The sequence below is a fragment of the Myodes glareolus genome, chromosome 15 (assembly GCF_982192425.1).
Source record: "Myodes glareolus chromosome 15, mMyoGla1.1, whole genome shotgun sequence".
Classification (NCBI taxonomy): Eukaryota; Metazoa; Chordata; class Mammalia; order Rodentia; family Cricetidae; genus Myodes; species Myodes glareolus.
In genome coordinates this window covers 27,988,726-28,010,135 of record NC_142040.1, presented here as the reverse complement: position 1 = coordinate 28,010,135, position 21,410 = coordinate 27,988,726, and the positions used below count along the sequence as shown (strand labels likewise).

General features: G+C 43.6%; 1 protein-coding gene across 1 annotated transcript in view; it reads left to right on the top strand.

The window, feature by feature from the left end:
• The first annotated feature begins 19,898 nt into the window (after window positions 1-19,898).
• Window positions 19,899-21,410, top strand: part of Ocln (occludin) — a 49,767-nt gene continuing 48,255 nt past the window's right edge. The window contains exon 1 of the mRNA XM_085676774.2: window positions 19,899-19,929. The gene's annotated coding sequence lies outside the window, so the exon portion shown is untranslated. The remainder of the gene's footprint in view (window positions 19,930-21,410) is intronic.

Genomic DNA, 21,410 nt, shown 5'->3' with positions numbered 1-21,410 from the left:
TGGAGGCAGAGACAGGTGGATTTCTGAGTTTGAGGCCAGCCTGGTCTACTGAGTTCCAGACACTAAACACTAAATGTTTAGTCTCAAACACTAAAATACAAAAACCTAGATTTGTATGATTTTGCTTTTATTTTGGTTAAAGTTAGATGAGGTAATGTTTCTGAAATCCACATTTTTGTTCTTATCACACACATTTCATTTTAATGTAATTTCATATATTATTATCTTAAGGTTTTATGTTCATATCAGATGATGGAGAGAACAAGGAATGAGAATTAGGTCTAAGCTATGTGACCTCATCAAGTCTACCTGACTGAACAATGAGATCAGGCGACAGAAAGTCCAACAGCCATGTTGTAGAGTTGGCTTAGTAAGGTTACTGGTAAGAACTTTCCCTTGAGCCAAAGAATAATTCATTGTTAATGAAGGGAGGCATGATCTCATCGTGTAATCAGGACTCTGGGGGCTGTGTGTATGGGCTCAGCCTGTTATCTCCACAGTGACATTCATATACTCAGACAGAAGCGATTCACAAAGACCAAAGCCACAGCGTACTAGTTAGTCACGGGGGAAGCGGGCTGGGACACGGGACATTTTCTGATTAGCACTGCAAGGATCCAGTTCCTTCTTTATGAGGAAATTAGGCAGCTGTGGAGATGGCAGGCAAGAAGGCATTTGTGTCCTGAGCATGGGGACCTGAGTTGGGTCCCCGGAACCCACGCAGGAAGGTATGACGGCCATGCGCGTTTACAGTCCCAGCAAAGGCAGGACACACAGGCGGATCCTTGGTGCTCACTGCCCCTCTGGCTCAGCCTATGAAAGTTCCAGGCCGAGGAGAACCTGGCTCAAACAAAAGCCCGAAGAACAGCACCCTTGGTCGTTCTCTGAACTCCACAGCCAGGTGACGCCAGCACTTGGGAGGGGGAGACAGGAGGATCAGGAGGTCAGCATTATCCTCAGCTACCCAGTAAGAGCAAAGCCAGCCCGGGCTACACAAGACCCTGTCTCAACCCTCCACAGACTTCTTAATCAGAATAGGGGCCGCATTCACCCTAGAAGACTTTGCTGAGAAGAGGCCCTAAGGAATTAGAGAGACTTCTGAATACTATATGCCCTGATTTGGCTGATTTGAATATATGTATTTTTTTCAAAAATTCATTACACGAAACCTTTAAAAACCCAGTGCTATTTAGTGTACATGCATTTCTACCTCAATTTGAGTGTGTATAAGGTGTGTGTGTACGTGTGTGTACACACACATGCGTGCATAGGTGTATATGGAAACCAGAAGGCAACCATGGGTGTCATTCGTTGGGAGCTGTTCCCTTGTTCTAAGCCACCTATCATTGGCTAGAGCTCCCTGGTTAGATTAATCCCACGACTAGGTTTGTACACAGCTTCTGGAGATTCAACTCAGGCCCTCATGTCTGCGTAGCGAGCTCTTTACTAACAACCATATTTCCAGCTCTATACCTTCATTTTTAACAATTAATATACATTTGGAGAAGAGCAAGTCCTGGCTGTCATGAAACTCACCCTGTGGACCAAGCTGACCTTGAACTCACAGAGATCTGCTTGCTCTGCCTCCAGAGTGCACACATATGGCATACATACATATATGCAGGCAAAACACTCAGACACATAAAGTAAAAATAAGTCTTTTTTTTTAAATAAAAGACCAAAGTAAATTTAAAAAAAATTATTTCATAAACTGGAAACTGCCTGTAGTGTTTTCATGATTTTTTTTAATTACTGTTATGTTTTTAAGCTTGAATACAAAATAATGAGCTTCATTGTGGTCTAGCGATCTTAGGAAGACATTTAGTGAGTTATAGCTGGGGCGGCATAACTATCTGATAATTGTTGGATTCATGCGTCATATTTGAAACTTGCGCCCATGTATGTATGTATGCATGTGCCTGAAACTCTGAGCCTGACCTCACAACCAAGGTGGCAAGTTACGACAGCGTTCTCCTCTCTGTCTCCGTGAGCAGAACTGAGTGAGACAGAAAGCCAGGAAATGAAGGGAGCTGCAGGTGACTTATACTCCTCTTAACACACTGTGTAGCTTTGGAGCCTGTCCTGGCACTCACTCTGTAGACCAGGCTGGCCTCGAACTCACAGAGAGACTGGCCTGCCTCTGCCTCCCAAGTGCTGGGATTAAAGGCATGCGCCACCACCTCCTGACTCCTTTTAACACTTTTATTTTAATACACCCTGTGTATGAGGCCAGCAGCAGAGGAATGAGTGGCAGATGAGGAAAGAGCTGCTTGTTAACGAAGTGTAAAATATTCAGTTCTGTCCTATTTAAATGTTTCTCGTGACCTGAAAGTCTGCCAGGGTTGTTAGTATTCAAGGGTACTCTGGGAACTTTTATTGCCAAAGGGCAAACCTAAGTCAAGCCATTTAGAACCCCCACCTCCAGGCCTGCCATGTGACTCAGCACTAGAAGCCACCAGGAGGTTCATATACCTGTTGGTGACAACCAGGAATTTCCTTAGAAACAATCTGAATTAGCCCTTGAAATCAGAGAACAAGAAGGATTGCATCATACGTGCTGCAGGGAAAACGAAGACAATTGATATCTGTATGTCCTGTGTCCATGAGTGGACTGCTGGCCTGTGGCAGGTTAGAAAACTGCTTATCACTGAGCAATATTCACAACTCAAATTTTGAACTTGCTTGCTCACCAGTGGATGTGAAAACAGCCTCCAGAAAAATCACAATCAGATTCTCTTCAGAAGCAAAAATAATACAATCTGTCCTGGCTTGATGGTGCTTGCTTGCAAGCGTTCCTGCATGCGTTCCAGTCATGCTCCACAGATTACTTACAGACAGCAGGTCATAAAAATTAAAAATAAATAAGCCGGGTGGTGGCGCACCCCTTTAATCCCAGTGCTTCTGAGGCAGAGGCCGGTGGATCTCTCTATTCAAGGTCAGCCTGGTCTACAAAGCAAGCTCTAGGACAGCCAGAGCAGTTATATAGAGAAAACCTGTCTCAAAAAAAAGCCAAAAAAAAAAATTAAATGAGTTTAAAAATATGGCCGGTGAGACGACTTGGCGGGTAAAGTTCTTGCTGCTATGATGCGAGCCTGAAGATTGAACTTGGCCTCAGAACTCAAACAGAGTTGGGAGGAGGGAAGAGGTTCTGCAAAATTCTCGGGTGGACACGTACACACTGTGGCACACGTGCCCCTCACCCCAATAGTAACAAACATTTGGAGGGGGTTCGAGACAGGGTTTCTCTGTGAAACTGTCCTGACTATACTGGAACTCACTTTGTAGACCAAGCTGGCCTCAAACTCACAGAGATCTGCCTGCCTCTGCCTTCTAAGTGCTGGGATTAAAGGAGTGCACCACCATCACCAGGCAGAACAATATTTTTAAGCATAAAAATCAAGCAACAAAAAAGTTGCATGCACCTGCAGTTGTAATTCCTGAGATTGCTGCTGGCCTCCTTACGTCAAGCCTGGGAAGCCATAAACCAAGTGGGAAATGGAATGGATTTGCTCCACAAATGCTTTTTGATGTATTTTATTTTTCAGACAGAGTCTCACTATATATGTAGCCTTGGCTGGCCTACAACTTGCTATGTAGAAGAGACTGAGGCTGGTGTGAAACTCATAAAGACCCACGTGCCTCTGTCACCACGTCCAGCCAATTCCTTTGGGCTTGTAGTGCAAAAGGGAAACTCCAGTTTGACCTAGAGACCACTAAGGTCAAAGGATCTTTAAAGAAAGTAGGATATATCTGTCAAGAATGCTGTAAGTCATGGGAGTAAAATCGGGACAGTGGACGCTGAAAGATAAATACCAAGGGAAAGAATATGAAAGTGGGTGGTGGAAACAGCTCAGCCTCACAACCTGCATTCCACTGTGGTAAAAGGAAAAGAACGTACCCCAAAGTTGTCCTCTGACCTCCACAAGCACACGGTGGCACACCTGCAAGCACATGGGCACACACACACAGAGAATGCAATAAATAATAAATAAATGTAATAAGAATACAAAAGTGTCATCTAAAGTAAATTCTTGCTTTTAATCCCAGCACTCAGAAGGCAGAGATAGGCAGATCTCTGGGAGTTCGAGGCCAGCCTGGTCTACAAGAGCTAGTTCCAGAATAGTTAGGTTTAGGGCTGTTACACAGAGAAACTCTGTCTAGAAAACAAAAACAAAACAACAACAACAAAAAAATAAAAAAAAATTTAAAAAAAAAGGAAATTCTGGGACTACTAACCAACCCATATGCTTTTCTCTTTGTTGATTTCAGCAACACTGTTTCCTGGGACTATTGCACAGGGCTGAGGTCTTCTAAGCAACTCCAAATATTTACTTCCATGCTTTGACCTTTGCCTTGATTGCAGACCAGTTTAACTAGGCCCAAGACAAGATACAAGCTTTGGATGTTTTTGATATTAGTATAAGTGTACAAAGGCCAAAGTCCATACTAAGAAAACTTGACCGTTTCAAAACCAACAGCAGAGAGGTTATCTATCTATCTATCTATCTATCTATCTATCTATCTATCTATCTATCTATCTATATCTATGTTTATATATACCTGGAGGGCTTCCTTTGCTTTAGTTTTGGGGTATTTTTTCTTACATAAAGTAGGGGAGACTCAGGTATGGTAGCAGACACCTGTAGCTCCAGCCACATGGGAGGTTGAAGGTAAGATGATCACTTGAGCCCACTTGAGCCCAGAAGTACCAGGCCAGTCAAAATAATACAGCTAGGCCTGGTCTCAGACAACAAAAAGAAAAAGAGAGAGAGGCAGAGAAAGAAAAAATAAAGAAAGAAAGAAAGAAAGAGAAAAAAAGAAGAAAGAAAGAAGCCAGCACACCTGTATCTTTTTCTTAAGCCTTTGCTTTAAGAGGCTAGGAGGTGGGAGGTTGGTAGGGCTGTCTTCTGTCTCCTCTAAAGCCCACCTCGCCCTCTGTTATTTTGCCAGCCTTGAAAGTTAGACCCTCCTTTTCCAGGGCCAGGCTCCTGTGTGTGAATTAGTGGGCACAGGACCAGGCTCCTGTGTGTGAATTAGTGGGCACAGCCAGCCAGATCAAAAGGCCCTGGTGGGTGTTCCTTCCTTTTCTTCACATGTCTAAAAAACTGCGGACAGCAATAACCAGTTCCCAGGGCTAAGGGACGGATATGACATCACAACGCTTAGTGACTTTGAAGCAGGAATAGAAAATTTAGAAATGCTTAAATTCTTTATTATTTTTAATCCTGGAAGGAGGAGGGGCGTCTGTGACACTGACCTGTGGCCCTGGCTATCTAAGGACACGGACACTCAGGCACATCGCTGTCTTCTCTACGAAATCCTTGTGTTCTTGACTGGGGGCGCGTAGAAGCGGACTTTCCTGTTTGTCTTCTAACCCATTCTGGGATGTCCCTTTTTAGTTGTGGCTATGTAAGGAGGGGCCTGCAGGGGTTCCAGAAGCACCAGAAGCACATTTCCCCCTTAACAACAACAACAACAACAACAAAAAAAAAGGAGTTGGCTGCTGAGTACAGTGACGTGTGCACCTGAAGGTTAGAAGATGGCTGGAGTCTGGGAGCGTGGGGCCACTCTGGGCAACACGGCAGGAAGTCTCTCCCCTACCCCTTACCCCGAAGTTGGGTTTCTCTGTACAGCCCTGTCTGTTCAGTTCTGGAACTCACTCTTAGACCAGGCTGGCCTTGAATGCACAGAGCTCCAGCTACCTCTGCCTTCAAATGCTAGGATTAAAGGCGTGGGCTACCACAGCCTGGTAGGACCTCTTAAAACAAACAAAACTGGGGTGGAGTTGATTCTTCCGTCCTTCCTGAGCCTACATCTAGACTTTGGAATTGTCCTCCAGTGAAGACGTTTTAAATTATGAAGTCCACAGGAGCTCCACCCAACCAAATAAAACGTACAGGCACAAAAACAGTCTCCTGCTTTCCCCGATCAGGAACCTGTACTTAGTTTATTGTCTGCAGGTTTGGAGCTTAGAGGTCCCCTAAAGACTTGCGCAGGAGTACAGCCCTGGAGGGGATGTCCGGTCTCTGGCTCACTTTCTCTTTCTTTTGTAGTACTGAGGATGGAACACAGCGCCCTATAAGTTTTAGGTTTGTTTCTTGAGACAGGATCTTTAAAGCTTCCCAGGCTAGTCTCAAACTTGAAATCTATTTACCTCGGCCTCCCGTGTAGCTGGGTAGATGTGTGCCACGATACCCAGTTCCCATCTCTCCCTCTTCTTACCGTTTTCTCTCTCTTCCTCTTTCCTCTCCTCCCCCCTTCTGCTCCCATCCTCCTCCTCCTTTTTCTCCACTTCATCCTTGTTCATCCCCCACTATTCCCAACTGGTGAGAATAAGATCAGTACTTCAATTCCCCCGCTACTCCTCTCCCCAAGACAGGATTTCTCTGTAGCTTTGGAGCCTGTCATGGAACTCTCTCTGTAGACCAGGCTGGCCTCAAACTCATAGAGATCTGCCTGCCTCTGCCTCCTGAGTGCTGGGATTAAAGTGCCACTGCCGCCCGGCTCACTACTTCAATTTGTGAGCCACATTTGAAGCAAGTTCTACCAAATACTGGCCAGGACGAAGGACACTGACCATGTCCAAACCCAGTATTCTCAGATGGCATTGAATTACATTAGACAGGACTGGAAAAGCCAAGACCCACAAAGCTACATGCCTTTGTCCAATCAGGAGCAAGCAGACATCCTAATGTACTTCCTGCCTACGTGTGATCAAGCACATCCTGTGCAGTTGGGGCAACCATGCTTGTTTACAGAAGCAAACACACGTGACTTGTTATTGTATGTGAACGATGCCCCCCCCCCAATTCCAGGAAATTATCTGTCTTTGGGCAAGTGGAGCTTATGGGTTAGAGGCATTTTTGCTTCCTAGATCTTTAAGCACAGTAATTTAAACTTAAAACATACCCTCACACTGACCATGGTTGTTCTGTCTCACCTCAGGCCCCCAAACAACAGAGTCAAGCATCCATAGATTGCAAGTTCTGGAACCTGCAACCAAAGTATATTGTTACTTCTTTTAAAATAATTATGCCGGGTAGTGGTGGCACAGGCCTTTGATTGCAGCACTCGGGAGGCAAAAGCAAGCGAATCTCTAAGTCTAGGCCACCCTGGTCTACAGAGTAAGTTCCAGGACAGCCAGGACTACACAGAGAAACCAAAATAAAATAAAAAGATTGTCTCAAAGGCTGGAAAGATTGTTCAGCGGTTAAGAACTCTGGGCGCTTTTTAAGAAGACACAGGTTTGATTCCCAGCACTCACACGGATAGCTCACAGGCATCTGTAACTGCAGCAGGCAGAGGGTCCCAAGGCCATGGCAGGCTGTGAAGGCCAGCGGGTCCTAGGCAGGGAGCCACATGGTGGGTGAGAGACAGACTGGCACACTATGAACCAAGCAGCAGGTCCCGGCAGGGAGCCACGTGGTAGCGGGTGAGAGACAGACATATAGGCAGGCAATGCAGAGTGAGGCTGGATGTTTATTTAGTGGGTTATAGAGGGAAACGGGGGAAGAGAGAAGAGCAGAGAGGCAGAGAGAGAGAGAAAGAGAGAAAGAGAGAGGGGGAGGGGTAGAGGAGAGGAGCCACAGCAGCAGCTACCTCTTTGGGAGACAGAAGGGAAGGAAGATCTGCCTGCCTTGGTGGTTGTGGTGGTGGTGGGGAGTGGACGGGCTTATTTCTTAAAGGGACATGACAGACCATTACACCTAGTACTGGTGGTAGGGGAGAGCAGAGACGGGAGAATCTCTGGAATAATGGTGCGTTCCAGATTCAGTGGGAGACTCTGCCTCAAGGGAATAAAGTGGACCGTGGTAGAGCAGGACCTCTAATGTCATGGGGGCCTCTGTGCACACACAGACCCATACACCCTTATAGATGAGCATATTCCACATGCACATACCCCCTCACATGAAGCTTTTAAAGACTAAATAAACTGGGTGGTGACGACACATGCCTGTAATCTCAGCACTTGAAAGGTAGGAGAATTTCTGAGTTTGAGACCAGCCTGGTTTATAGAGTGAGTTCCAGGAGAGCCAGGGTTAAACAGAAAAAACCTATCTCAAAAAACCTAAATAAATAAATAAATAAGCATCTTACTTTTTAAATTAATTCAGTATTTACCAGCTTGATGGTAAATCACAACTTTCTGAGGCTTAATTTCCTAATTTATAAATGGGAATGATGATAATTCCCACCTGGCAAAGGTTGTGTAAAACCTTGGGGCTGGGATGTAACTCAGTTGGCAGAGTGCTTGCCTAATGCATTTGATTACTTTTCCCGTACTGGTGACAAATACCCTGACATAAGCCACAAAAGGAAAGGGTTTATTGACTTTCGCATTTCTAGGGCGCAGGCATCACGGCAGGGAAGGCACGGCAGTGGGGTGTAAGGCAGCTGATCACATTGCAGCCACAGTCAGGAAACTGCTTTTACGCTTTTCTCCTTTTTCCTTACTCATGGCTCTGGATCTTAGAGTAGTACCAACCCTCAGTTGGCCTTGGGGGTGGGGTGTATGTGTGCACTTTAGACAACCTAATCTAGGTAATTCCTCACAGGCATGCCCAGAGGCTAACCAAATCCAGATATTCCTTCCAAGACATTCCCAGAAGGTTATTTCCTGGATCCAAGACCCTGTCAAGTTGTTAATCAGTACTAGTCACAAGAAGCTCAAAGAGCCCGGAATTCCAGCATTGCGTTGTGAGGGGCAGGGTGGTATACACCGGTAATCTTAGCACTTGGAAGGTGCAGTCAAGAAGATCAGAAATTCAAGGTCATCTTCAGAGGCACGTGGTGTGGGAGAATTGTCTGTATTCTGTCGATCATATTTTAATAAAACGCTGATTGGCCAGGCAGGCAGTATAGGCGGGAAAGCCAGACAGGAAGTAGGGGTGGAGCAAAGAGACTGGGAGTATTCTGGGAAAGCAGGAAGCTCCCACCGCGACTCCTGCGCAGACCACCGAAGAGACAGGATGTAACTTGCCCAGCTGAGAAAGGTACAGAGCCATGTGGCTAATGTAGATAAGGATAATGGGGTAACATAAGTTATAAGAGCTAATAAGTAGCCTGACCTAATGGACCAATCAGCTTTATAACTTATAGAGATCTCTATGTGGTTGATTTTCTCTGGGACTTGCCAGCTGTGGGGTACTGTGCAGGACAGATACCCCAACAAGCCGGCCCCTTCATGTTACAGGCACAGAGTTTAAGATCAGTCTGGGAGATAAATGTGTGTGTGTGTGTGTGTGTGTGTGTGTGTATACATATATGTGTATGTGGATATATGGATACATGTATATATGCACACACACATATCCATATACATGTGTATAAATGTATGTACGTATGTATGTATGTATACACACATATTTTAAGTCCTGGCACAAAAGAAATACCATTTAATGGTCATTTAGCAAGTACCATACTTGCATATCAAGATTATTTACAGCAATAAAAAGCCCACTTAAGGTGGCCAACCCCACATAACTGAAAGTACAGTGCAGGGGCTGCACATTTTTTTTTTTTAGTTCTTTCAGCTTTATCTCCTCTCCCTATGTGGATTTGATCCCTACATGGGTGCCCTATAGCTGGAGACCAGCAGCCCTGGAGCAGGATGTTCATCTGCATGCTGATTGGCTTAGGAGTGCAGTCCTGGTCTAATCACCAATGGGGCACTAAGACTCAGTGGCCAATAGAAACTACTCCTGGATCTGAAGATGGGATCAGCCACGTAACCTTCCAACTGTCTGGGGGGAAATGAATATAAACATATTAGCATTTGGTGCCCTAGGAAGAAAGAGGTAAAGAGATTCAACTATAGTCAACGTTCATGTATCAAGCACTGGGGACAGGTGTGGGCACCAGGATCTCTCAGTTGTAGAAGGCAGTTACCTAAAGCGCAGTGCAATCTCACAGGGATCCGTGGGACAAACAGATACGGGGTTCTGAACCCCAGTGTCACCCATTTCTAATTGTGCAATTGGGACAAGATTTCAACATATAGCTGTGTGGGGCTGGAGAGATGGCTCAGGGTTAAGAGCAGTGCCTGCTCTTCCAAAGGTCCTGAGTTCAATTCCCAGCAACCACATGGTGGCTCACACCGTCTGTAATGAAATCTGATGCCCTCTTCTGGCCTGCAGGCATACACACAGATAGAATATTGTATACATTACAAATATATAAATATTAAAAAAACATATAGCTGTGTGTGGTGGCACACTCACTTGGAAGGCAGAGGCAGGTGGATCTCTGTGAGTTTTAGGCTAGCCTGGTCTACAAATCAAGTTCCAGGACAGGGACGGCCAGGACTGAGAAAAGTAGGGGGCAGAAGGCCTTGTGCACACAGATAAGCATTGGAGAAGCCAGGAAGGTAAACACACAGTTCGCCTCTTCGCTAGAATGAGGTGCGTAGCCAATCTTCCCGGAAGGCTTGGAATGATGTAGTTTCACAGCCTGGTGATCCTTTGCTGTCTGATGGGACAGGCTCTGCCCGTATCTCCCAGAACTTATATTTTTACTTTTCCAAGACCCCTTTCCATGCATCTTGAGCATTGCTTTTATAAAACCCACTCTTACGGGTGAGGTCACTTGTGCTTTGTAACAGCCTACGTGACTTCTCTGTCGTCTTAGGACCAGGCTGATCCCAACACCCACAAGCTAAGTTATGTTTACCTGCGTCAGGCTCCCTAGACCCGAAATCGTGGGCACTATCTCTGAGTCCACAGTACCTATCCTTGTGAAGGAAGCCTGATGTACTTTATAAGGAATCTCAATGAAAACATGTCAAACTGTACACTTGGAACTGAGTTCGTTCTTATCCGCACACCTTTTTCAAAAACTGTGCTGTGCTTAAATGTGGCTACAGTAAAATGATTTGCGCTAGATTCTAGAAGTCCCGGTCCAGCACTAGTTACGATAAAATTGGGTTGAGCCAAGTTTCATTTTTGTCTTTTCATGGGTCGTTTTTTTCTCCTACCTGCTATAAAGCCTGCAGGGGACTCACCACAGAGAAATCCTGTCTTGAAGTAGAAAAAAAAATTCAACATATATAACTCAGCTTCTTTTACCACAAAAACCGGCATTTAACTTGGAATGTTTCAAATAATACTTGTAGAAGCATCGTGTGGCACACAGACAATAGTAATTAATTTTTCTAATAATATTAATCTATATAATGACATTTTATTAATAATTTATTTATTATTCTAATAATCTATTTTTTTCTGTCAGGGTCCAAAGGCTGTAGGAGCACAGCAAGGAAGTGACTGATTTACCTGTGGCACCAGACCAGGTTCCTGTATCACAAGAGTCCTAAGCAGCTTCCAGATGACAGTTGTGGGCTCTTGGAATAATACCTATTATTTTTCTTAAAAAGCCATATGTATTTTAACCCCTGGGTTTCTCTAAAAACAGCCAATTGGTTCTGGAAATTCTTAGAGCTCAAAGCAACTTTGCTTATTTCAAGTGCTACCATGATGACCCAAGGCCATGCCACGCAGAACTGCTCTAGCACGGAAAGGAACAAATACTTGATATTCATCTTCATTGTTTTCTGTGAGTTGGTTTCCTGTTATTTTTTTTTCTTCTTATTCTGTCTGGGGGAAGGGAGTAAAGGAAACTTCCTGGTTAACCCCCTCCTGTGGGGAACATGCTTGAAAAAACAAACAGAAGGAAAGGGCAGAGTTTCTCATCAAAGCCATTACCAGGGGAACTCGACTCTTGTGTACTTAAGGGTAATATTACAACCCCAAAAGCTATCCACTTACTCAAAGTGACAGCAGTGCAAAGTATGTGGGGACAGAGACAAATCTCAAAAAATACACTTTCTAGGAGGAGGGACCTTCACATACTTATATAAGTCAAGAAAGGAAGTGATTTCGTGTCAGACAATTAAGCAGTTATAGTCAGTTTGGGAACATGTGCAGAATTAAGAGAAGCCACTGTTTAGGAAAAAAAAATTAAAGAAAGCTTAAAAGTAGGAGTATTTGGGAGGCAGAGGCTGGTGGATCTCTGTGAGTTCGAGGCCAGCCTGGTCTACAAAACCAAGTTCCAGGACAGCCAGGACTCTTACATAGAGGAACCCTATCTCAAACAAAAATCAGAACAAGAAGTAGGAGTCAGCACCTCAACTTAGTCTTGAAGCACCTTATTTTAGAATATTGACCTCCAAACAGAGGAGAAAGAACACTGCAGGCAGAGGAATTTATGTGAGCAAAGAGCAAGTCCTAGAGAGGGGCATCTGTGCAGGCAGCGAAGCAGGTCTATCAAGAAGGGAGGGTGTCCTGAGGTCCTTATCTCCACCTCTCACCCAGCAATTGTCCTATTATTGTTGCTATTATTAAAATTATTATTTTGTATGACTCATTATATAAGCCTACATAAGAGAAAAGCCTGCTTTGATTTTTCCCCCCCAAGCCCCTTACCCTCCTTAGTAAGTGTACTAGTTAATTTTCTTTAATTTGACACAAACAAGAGTTCTCTGAGGGTTTGTCGCCATCAGAGTGGCCTGTGAGCATCTCTGTGCATCATTTTCTTGATTAAGGACTGATGTGGGAGGGCATAGCCTATCGTGAGGAGTGCCAGCTCTGGGCCCGTGATCCTGGGTTGTCTAAGAAGGCAAGCTGAGGGCTGGAGAGATAGCTCAGAGGGTAAGAGCACTGGCTGCTCTTCCAGAGGTCCCGAGTTCAATTCCCAGCAACCACACGGTGGCTCACAACCATCTGGAATGAGACTTGGTGCCTTCCTTGCCAGCAGTACATTGTATGCTTAATAAATAAATAAATAAATCTTAAAAAAAAAAAAAGAAGGCACGCAGAGTGAGACAGCCAGGAAACAAGCCAGCAGCAGCACTCCTCCATGGTCTCTACCTGAGCTCCTGCCTTGGCTTCCGTCCATAACGGATTGTAAACTGTGAGCCAAATAAACCCTTTCCTTACCAATCTGGTTTTGGTCAGTGTTTTATCGCAGCAGCAGAAGAGCAGACAGGACAGGAAGTATATAAGGGACACATATCTTATGTAGGGGAAGGGACTGATTAGTTCATTAAAGGTGAATAGAAGATAGGTCATCAGAAAAAACTTAAGTGGTGAAAACCCAGTGCTTTGTTTAATGAAGTAGGATGTGTGGTATTCTGTTTCTTCACACACATGTACACACACATGCACACACACATATGGGGACAGGCATGGTGGTGCATTCCTCTAATCCTAGCACTTGGGAGGTAGGAGAAGAGGAATCAGGAGTTCAAGGTCATGTAAGGACAGAAGTTCAAAGTCTTGTAAGGATTCACAGTAAGTTTAAGGTTAGCCTGAGCTCTATGAGACCCTGCCCGAAAAAAAAACCAATTTCTTTTCCTTGGCAGTATTGGATATTATCGATAATAATATCTTATAGTTTTAGAGAATAACTACTGTTATAATCAGTGAAATAATGGAATCCAAAAGGGATCAGGAATGGAGAACCAGTGTATCGTCCCAAAGAATAAAGAGTAGTTATAAAGAGGAGGGAATGATCTGGAAGGCACCACCTGAACCACGCCCTCAAATTTATCCTTCATCCCATCGCCCTTGTGAGGTAAGGTCCTAGGAAGGCCATGGCATCATCTCACAAATTTGCATTGTTGTTGCTGCTGCTTTAATCGAAACTGTGAACCACGTCCTGAAAGCAAACTGCTCAAAATTTAAGACTAAGGAGTCATGACAAAGAAATGCGAGGACTTGTCTCTGATTGGCAGTTAGATTTTAGAGGACCCGAAACAACACAAATGAGATAAGATCTCACAACAACGTTTCATTTGGGAAGTATGCTACGGCACAGCTGGGCACGGAAGGGAAGGTCCAGGTTCTCCAGAGACAGTTAGAAATGCTGAAGTACTTAGGCAGGCGATCTAAAACTGCATTTGGAACCCAAGGATATAACTTCGTGGTAGAGTACAATTACAAGTCCTTGGAGTTGATCCCCAGAGCACCCCTAAATACACACACACACACACACACACACACACACCCCTACACACACCTACACAGAGAAAGAGAGAGAGAGAGAGAGAGAGAGAGAGAGAGAGAGAGAGAAACTTAAACAACCAAATGTATGTGTTAGAACAAAAAAATTAGGCATAAACTGGGCGGTGGTAGCACATTCCTTTAATCCCAGCACTTGGGAGGCAGAGGCAGTGAGTTAGAGGCCAGCCTGGTCTACAGAGCGAGTTTCTAGGACAGGCTCCAAAGCTACACAGAGAAACCCTGTTTTGAAAAGTGAAAATAAACAAAAATTTAGACATAAAAAGTGTTTTGTGTATAAATATGTATGTGTGAGAAAGTAAACAATTCACCATAAACTGGTGAATTTTGGTAAAAAAAAACCAGCTATACATGCTATTCTCTTTTCTTTCTTTTTTTCCTTTCTTTTCTTTTTTCGAGACAGGGTTTCTTTGTAGCTTTGGTGCCTGTCTTGGATAAAATGACATTTGCTTTCTTCCTCTAGTCTTTAGAAATAAGAGAAACCTGTGATTAGGGCAGAACTTCTAACATCTTTCTGCCCAGTGTTTCCTGAGTCCCTGCGTCAGGGCCTCTTCCACACAAGGCCAGCCTCTGTCATTAATACTCAGGTGGGAAGATATGGTAGTTACAGGATGCTCTCGGAGCATCTTAGCTCTTCCTTAACTGTAATTCTACACAAACTTTAGAGAGAAAATGCTTGCGTTATTTAAAATTTATTTATTTATTTATTTGTTTTCTGAGACAGGGTTTCTCTGTAGCTTTGGAGCCTGTCCTGGAACTAGCTCTTGTAGAGCAGGCTGGCCTCGAACTCACAGAGATCTGCCTGCTGCCTCCGCCTCCCAAGTGCTGGGGTTAAAGGCGTGCGGCCACCACTGTTGCGCCCTAAAATGCTATTTAAAAAATAGGAAAATGCTTATCTGAACATTCAAAACTTCATACAATTCATAAGCTTTCAGGGGCCATGATTCAGGGACAACCAGGATTCTTGAATTCTTGGTTTCACTTTTTTTTTTTTTCTTCCTTGTCTTTTGTCCTGAAGGTACTCCTGAGATACCTTAGGTGGAATTATCTGACAACGTAAAACCAGACGCCACTAGTATTGCATAAGGAGTTCCAGGCTTGACTTTGCCCTGTGAAGGAGGTTTCTGGTGAGATTCCTAGAAAATCGCAGGTTCACGGCCAGGAAGGAAAAGGCCTTAGGCAGGAGTTAATTGTGCTGCCACCAGCGAAGGCTGTAACAGGATTCCAGAGTGAGGAACTTCTCCCCCAACCCCCAACACCCTCTTAAGCACCAGGATTTTCCCTGCCTTTCTATCTTGCCTCCCTCTGCCTCTCTAAAGTGGCCCGGGTTCCAACCTCAGGGTGTTTGTGACCCGGATCTCTGCATGGCTAGCTCCCTCACTATTAAAGCTCCAATTCGGGTGTCCCTCTTGGAGGAGCTGCTGGTGACTCCCCTCCCAGGGACCTGCTTCCAATCTGGCCTCCTGGTCACCCCTGTCAGTTAGTCTGTTTGCTTTCTTCATTCTGCCGAATGAATAACTGACACTGAAGAAATTAAGAAGTCAACTGGAATCTCTTTATCTACATTATTCAAATATATATATATGCATATACATATGAATATATATAATATATATCCCATCCTATACCAAACCCACTTACGTCATCCTCATAGGATTGGGACATACCCTGACCATACAAAGTTATTTCCTGTTGGTAGGTGAGGAATGTTCCCTGCACACCTGCACGCAGGTCGCCAACCATCTCTAACAACGCCTTTAAGTCCTAGTGGAAGTTTATCAGTCACCCCAGCACAGGCAGGAAGAGACAGGAGGATTGTGGGTTTAAGGCTGGCCTGGGCTATACTGCAAGACTCTGAAAAAAAATTCTGGGAAAATACAATATTTTGCCTACAAAGGAATGTATAATCCATGCCATTAATAAACTATTGTGAGGTAAACAGCCACGTAGAAATTAAAAAGAAAGTTACACCCAAAGGAAGGAACAGAGCATTTATCAACCATGGAATCTTGCCTAGTGATAATTAGTAGTTCTAAAACACAGAAAGAATGTTAAGAGCATAAATTAGCTCAGGAATCAGACAGCCTCTGATTGACTGAGTACTGGCTTAGCAGATAAAGAGGAAATGATGGAACCATTCTGAACTTTAGCCTTCCAAGGTCTAAAATGAGGAAAACAACAGTAGCCGTCAGTTTCGTGAAGGCCAAACTGTAGTGTAGAGCTCACATTGCAGAAGGCCCGCGGATGGCGGCTGTTATTAATGATTCTGCTCGCTGAGGCTCCAGGTGCTGACACCCATGCACTCACCGGGCTCTTTGTTTCCCCAGGATTCCCTCCCAGGAGGCTCTTGCTTCATACACAAGCATGGAGCAGCTTGGGGTTTACTCACCGAGAACAGGCACCCTGTGAGAAACTGCCCCACACATTCTTCCATAAATGTGTCCAAGGAAACTGCCTTCTGTGGACAGGGTGCCTCCCTCCTTGTTACTAGCTGGTATAACAGCAGCCTGAAAGCCACTCCAATTGAGGCACTCTTAAGCAAACACCATTGAATTCTTTCACTAGACTGGCACAGCCGAGTGGAAATATCTTAACTTCTCCTTCTTTTTCCTCCTCTAAACACTGGTACTAGAGATCAAAGCCTTGAAGAGAAATATGCTGGTTTCATAGTGGCAGGTGGCAGGGATTCAACAGGGACCTTGGGTTTGGGACTATTGGTTAGGGGTTATTCCACAATAGCTTAACAAATGTGTAATGGGATATAACAATGAGCTGTCACATTTATTGAGACTTCTTTTTTTTTTTTTTGCCTCAGAATACAGTATGTCTTGGGGGACATGCTCTCCCAAACTATAATAGGGTTCTAATTTTATTTATATTTTTCATGCGATGCTAAGGAGATCGGGTCTTGTAAATACTCGTGGACACCCTATTACTGAGGTACATGCCTGGCCTGCATTTACTTTCTACAAATTATATTTATTTTGTCTGTATGTGTGTGCCCACACTCATGCCTTGGTTTGTGTGGAAGTCAGAGGTCAACTTGTGTGAGCTGGTTCTCTCTTTCCACCACACTGGACCCAAGGTTCCATCTCAGGTTGCTAGGCTTGTTGTCAAGGAGATACATTGCAAGTTTCAGGCTGTCCTGAGCTCCAGGAAACCCTGCCACCTCACCTATCCCCCTTTCACTTTTGAGACAGAAGTTTAGGAGGTTGTCCAGGCAGGTCTTGACCTTGCTATCATTTTGATCAGTCTCCTGAGTAGCTCAAGACGGTACTATTTATTATGCCTTTAAATGGGGTGAAGGCTTTTATACTTTTTCTTCTTTAATCTAATTCAGTTACTAAATCGCAACCCTGAGATTTGAACACAGGTTCCTTCCTTCCTTTCTTTCTTGCCCCCCCCCTTTTTTTTGAGATAGGATTTCTGTGTGTACCCCTGGCTGTCCTGGAACTCGATCTGTAGACTAGGCTGGCCTTGAACTCAGAGATCCACCTGGTTTGCTTCCTGAGTTCTGGGATCAAAGGTGTTATCTGTCTTATAAAAAGAAAGAAAAATTTGTTCTTAAATCTTTTTTTAAAAAACAAAAACAAAAACAATTTTTGTGTGTATAGGTGTTCTGCTTGCATATATGCCTGTGCACCAAATACATGCCTGGTGCCCACAAAGACCTGAGGAGGGCACTGGATGTTCTGAGACTAGAGTTACAAACAGTCGTGAGCCACCTTGTACGTGGGTGCTGGGAATCCAGCCCAGGTCCTGTGTAAGAGCAGTCACTGTTTCTAACCACTGAACCACCTCCCTCTCTAGCTTTTGTTTTTAAATCTTAATGATTTGGGGGAAAAAAATCTACTTATAGATCCTCTAATAAAAACAATTACTGTTCCTGTTAATTATTATGAATAACACTGATTTATTATTAATAGATAATAAAATTATTAATTATTAATCACATTGGTTTATTATTAATAAAAGTTACTGTTTTATTGTTTCTGGGTAGAGTGAATTTTGATAGACTATTGTTCAAGAGTGGATAATACTATATAATACTATGATAAATAGCCAAAAAGGATTATTTGGTTAAAAACTTTATTCTGCTACAAATTATAATTATATAAGTGATTAAATAGAGCATGGCTTTCTTTAGTGTCCAACCTGTTTTGTTTTGGTATTGAGGAATGATGTGCTTAAGGCTGAATTTCCTCTGTAGACTCTTTCAGTTACTAACCCTAGTAGGCACAATATTAGGCAGCAGTGGAAAAAAACATAGATATTTGCATGTTATAATATTGTTTGGAAAGTTAATCTGAATCTAATGAAAACAGCATATAGCATTTTAGCAGAAAACATATGAAGTTGACATTTTTACAATGAAAAATAATCAACTATTGCCAGTTCCACGTAGCTCAACTTAGTTTTTTAAATTTTTACATTCATAATCAGTAGTAAGTAGAAGGCAAGTTTAATTAAAATAGGGGCTTTATCCTGCTGTGCACAGAGTAAGGACTCAGAAAAACAGTGAGGCTGGAGATGTGGTTCAATGGTAGAGCACGCGCGTAGGCATGGATGAGGCTCTTGGCTCCATCCCCATCCCTGACAGACAAGTGGAAGAGCTGGGAGGAGAAGGAAGAGGAAGGGAGGGGAAGGAAGAGGATGACAAAGAGGAAGAAGTAGTCTTCTTGAATGAGTGATGTGGACAAGCGAATAGTCAGGAGGGTGTGGTGCAGGTGTAAGACAGCACTCGGGAGACAGAGGCAGGGGGATGGTAAAGAAATGAGAAGAACCGACCTTCCTCCAGACACAAGGTACCTTTTTGTTTAAGCTTAGGGCGGGAATAAGAAAAATAATACCATGTGTATGTTATCTTCTTGAAATGAAAAAAAATTACTTGAAAGCTCACTCAAGAGTTTGGGGAATATATGTTCATGCAAATTTATGTATGAATGGTCACAAATAGTTTATAATAGCCCCAAAAGAGAAACAACCTCACTTTCCAACAACTGATAAAAGGGTGAATAAAATGTGGCATATCCATGCAACGGGATTAGTCTTAAAAAAGAGTAAGGTACTAATACATGGGTCAACATGGATGAGCTGTGAAGGGAGTGTGCTAAGTAAAAGACATTGAAGTCATAGATTGTATTACCCATTAGTATAAAACGTCCAGAATAGCCTGGTGGTGGTTTTGCATGCCTTTATTCTCTGCACTCAAGAGGCAGAGGCAGGTGAGTCTCTATGAGTTTGAAGCCAGCCTGGGTTACAGAGCAAGTTCTAGCACAGCTAAGGCTGTTACACAGAGAAACCCTGTTTCAATTCCCCCTCCCCTGCAAAAAAAAAAAAAAAAAAGTTTAGAATAGGCAAATCAATAGAGATAGAAAACACATTAATATGCCGGGCAGTGGTGGGGTACACCTTTAATCCCAGCACTCAGGAGGCAGAAGCAAGCAGATCTCTGTAAGCTCGAGTCCAGCCTGGTCTATTAAGTGAGTTCCAGGACAGCCTGGGCAACACAGAGAAACCCTGTCTCAAAAATATTAAAAACAAACAAACGAACAAAAAAATCCCCCCATAAAAACCCATTAATAGTATCGGGGGCTAGGGAAGGCGAGGAGGAAACAGAAATGACTAGTAGGTACTGATTTCTTTTGAAATGATGAAAATGGAATTAGAATATGGTGGCAATGGTTATACAACCTGTGACTGCAAAAAAAATTATTACATGCACACTCTATTGATGGAGGAGGGTTATCTGTCTATTGTGTTATTTTCATTGGTCACTAAAGAGACTGCCTTGGCCCCTTGATAGGACAGAAAATTAGGTAGGCGGAGTAAACAGAACAGAATGCTGGAAAGAGGGCTATGAGGCAGACGCCATGGAGCCAGCCACCAGGTCAGACATGCTGAATCTTTCCTGGTAAGCCACACCTTGTGGTGCTACCACGGGATTATTAGAAATGGGTTAATATCAAGATATGAGAGTTAGTCAGTAACTAACTCTCTAGAGATAATGGGCCAGGCAGTGCTTAAATGAATACAATTTGTGTGTTGTTATTTCTGGGACTAAGCTAGCCGTGCGGGAGCCGGGTGAGGCGAAAAGCAGGCCTGCCCGCAGCCCCTTACTACACTCTATTCTTAAAATATTTTAATTAAAATATTTATCTTAAGTGTATAGGTAATTAGCCTGTATGTTTGTTTATGCACCACTTGAGTGCCCACTGCCCAAGGAGGCAGGAAGGGGGCGTTCTAGTCCCCAGAACTAGGGCTACAGGGGTGAGACACCCTGTGGAGTGGGAAACTGAACAGAAGCCCAACAGAAGAGCAGTCGCTGCGTTTAACCACTTTTCAGTCCCTGAGTGTGCTCTTTACAAGGACGTATTTTTGGTATGTGAACCAAGGATGGAACCTGAGGGCCTCAAGTATGGGAGGCAGGCGTTCCAGGGACAAAATGCACCCCCCCCCAGTCAACCCATAATATTTATTTTTAAGTAGAAAACAACAGCAAAAACCTCCTATGAGGTCCTCTTCAGAACAGGGCAAAATACATTATAAGATAATAGGTGTTTACAAACGATGGGATATTAGGAAATGTTCCCTAGTTTAATTACAATCTGGGTTGGAATGTTGGGAGATTTTAGCAATCTGACAGCTGACATTAAGAGGATTAACCCGACTTCCTTACTGTTAACATGAATTTAATCTGCATCACTCAGAAACTACAGTCACAGTGAAATAATTATAGCAATGACTTCACGAAAAATTACTAATTAGATTAGCAATCTATTAAGGCTGTCATTTAAATTTTTACTTCCTGAAGTACCGAATTGTGCCTTAAGATCTGCTGTAAAGGAGAGTCACACCTCTAGCTACTTAATCAAAGGCAGAGAAGAGGAAGGGATAGAACGGAAAGTTATAGGCAATGCAGACATTCAGGATCGGAACACAAAAGGAAGCAGGACTTACGAAATTTAAATCCTCATCTTCGATGCAGATAGGTACAACAAGAGCTACAATCTCTATATCGTAGCGGACAATTAATAAGAAACACAACACACACGCGTACACATATAACTCTGCATAGTTACGGGCAGCGTGTATAAGTAAAAACAATATATAGATCCTAGCAGTCAGAAAGATTTTGTTTTGGAGCCAAAAAAGAATACTGAGACGGCTTAAAATCCCTTTTTCCCCTTTCATGTTCTTAAAAAAAATTTTTTTTTAATTTACCTTTTATTCATTTTACACACGGACCACAGTTACCCCTCCTTTCCCTCCTCCCGCTCCCCCGCACTCCCTCCAACCTCCCACGGAGAGGGTTAGGCCTCCCACCGGGAATCAACAAAGCCTGGCGGCTCACTGAGTTGAACCGGACCAAGTCCCAACTCTCTGCTAGCAAGG